Here is a 2,391-nt window from a genome sequence, read left to right as displayed (position 1 = left end):
TTGTCATTCCAACAGAAGGCACGTTGCAATCATTAATTAAATCCCATACCAAATGGCATACAACAGATGCATTGCATGGTGCACTGCAAGCATTTTTTCTGAAGACTACGCTGATTTTTAGATTTCTGGCACAGCTAGTATGGAAATAACAAAGATTTACCTTTAAAACAAGCAAAGTTTGGTATGTTGGCAAAGATGGGGGACTATAACTCACAAGAATGATGGCTCACATTCCAGTGCTAACTCACTGCTCTATAAAAAGAGAGAAGTCATTTTCAACATGAATGTAAAGCCAGCACTGTGGCCTTGTGGAAAAGATCATCGTCTGCAGCTTGCAAAGCTGGTGGTTCAAATCCCAATACTGTGTGGTCTTTTCCGACCACTCAACCTGCCGGGGTTCGTGTTATCCAAATACTGAAGCAAGCAGTGTGGCACAGTGGCAAAGATGGTGATTCAAACCCCCTGTTAATGCCTGCCCAAATCACTGACCCTGCCTACATCCGCAATTTAAATACTAAAAATAAAATACACAATTTTTACAGCTACCTGTTTGGCTAAGTGAGGAAGACCCTTTACTGAAAGTCACAGGGATCTGTGACACGGGCTTACTTTACCAGTCTGACCACCGATCTGCACTCACACTTTTGAAATAGAGAAACCATTTTGTAAAAACCTGTAAGGCAAATAGGGTGGTGTATTGGAAAACGTTGTCAGGTGTAAGTCGCACAGATGATTGTTCATTAGGATGTGTCACACACGTGCGGGTGGGAGGCAGCAACAGGGTCTGGTTAATTCTGAAGCATGGAGATGCGGGGCTAATCATGAACACTAATGCCTTCTCTCCTTCCTTGCAGGAACAAATAACAGCTAAGCCACTGCCTTCTGGCTACAGAGCACACCCCTCATGACATTATTTCCTCCCTCCTCATTAGATGATCCGCCTCTTCCTTCCTCACCACCATAAAGAACCAGCAAGTCTCACCTGCAGCAGTCTTGTATTGGACTCAGTCCTGCGATTTTACCTAATACTAATGATTGCTCTTTTTCCTTTGCAACAAAATGGATCCCCCAAACCTTTATATTTTGTCCTGGTCTTGCTACACGTGTTAGAAAAAATATGCCAAGAACAGGCCATTCGGCTCAGCAGAGCTCATCAATCCTGTCCACTTGTTTTCCCCAGAATAAAGAAAGTGTGCCCTATTCTCTAAGCAGCAAGTCTATACAGTGCCTGTAAAAAAGTGTTCACCCCTTTGGAAGGTAGGTAATACCACTGCAGGTCAAGAGGGGGCGCTGTCTCTAATCATGGCCTCTCCTGTTCCTTCTACAGCACTGAGAAGACGATCAGTGAGGGCACCTGACTCCACCCCTTCAGGTCTCCCGCCTTTAAGTCACAGGGTCGGCAGAAGGAGGCCTGACTCCGCCCCTTCAGGTCTCCCGCCTATAAGTCACAGGGTCGGCAGAAGGAGGCCTGACTCCGCCCCTTCAGGTCTCCCACCTATAAGTCACAGGGTCGGCAGAAGGAGGCCTGACTCCGCCCCTTCAGGTCTCCCGCCTATAAGTCACAGGGTCGGCAGAAGGAGGCCTGACTCCGCCCCTTCAGGTCTCCCGCCTATAAGTCACAGGGTCGGCAGAAGGAGGCCTGACTCCGCCCCTTCAGGTCTCCCGCCTATAAGTCACAGGGTCGGCAGAAGGAGGCCTGACTCCGCCCCTTCAGGTCTCCCGCCTATAAGTCACAGGGTCGGCAGAAGGAGGCCTGACCCCGCCCCTTCAGGTCTCCCACCTATAAGTCACAGGGTCGGCAGAAGGAGGCCTGACTCCGCCCCTTCAGGTCTCCCGCCTATAAGTCACAGGGTCGGCAGAAGGAGGAGTCACTCGGTGACCAGAGCACGGCACAGGTCAGAGCTCCTGCACGACTGACCAGTTTTAAAGAGTAAGAGGTCTAAAGTCCAATTTGGCTACTTTTTGTTTTTTTTATTATTCTTACTGGCACTCCGCCATTGGCCACTTGTATTTTGCTTTCATTTCTGTTAGAAGTAAACAGGGACAACCGGGTTGGCACTCCCAACATTTACAGTGTGATTCCTCACTCGACCACACAACATTAAATTATAGTAGATTGAATTTGACTTTTTTTTGATACTGATCAATAGTGAAGAGAGAACTCCACGAGAAATTATGGAAGTGTTTGTGAATATCACCGAACTCTGCGAAATGCATTGAAGTCATTGGGGAATAACTAACTGCAGGGCCCTCTTACCGGCAAAGTAGTCTGTTGGGTCCCCCATTTTGATAGCAAAATAGAAACATACATAGGCATCAGAAACACTGGGGGTCCCTATGCTTCTGGGCCAGTGCCCATTGTGCCCATATGTTAGGACAGCCCTGACTAAC

The 2,391-nt window shown here is 47.9% G+C and overlaps 1 long non-coding RNA gene across 1 annotated transcript; it reads right to left on the bottom strand.

Annotated features, from left to right (window-relative positions):
* Positions 1–1,262: 1,262 nt before the first annotated feature.
* Positions 1,263–1,968, bottom strand: LOC127529181 (uncharacterized). The gene is made up of 3 exons (XR_007935864.1): positions 1,781–1,968; positions 1,496–1,723; positions 1,263–1,381 (listed from the first exon to the last, which is right to left on the bottom strand). It is a non-coding gene; the product is annotated as an uncharacterized LOC127529181 (long non-coding RNA).
* Between the last annotated feature and the right edge of the window lie 423 nt (positions 1,969–2,391).

Source organism: Erpetoichthys calabaricus, chromosome 9, assembly GCF_900747795.2.
Source record: "Erpetoichthys calabaricus chromosome 9, fErpCal1.3, whole genome shotgun sequence".
In the NCBI taxonomy this organism is placed as follows: domain Eukaryota; kingdom Metazoa; phylum Chordata; class Cladistia; order Polypteriformes; family Polypteridae; genus Erpetoichthys; species Erpetoichthys calabaricus.
The sequence above is the reverse complement of the archived record's forward strand: the minus strand, read 5'-3'. Positions and strand labels throughout refer to the sequence as shown.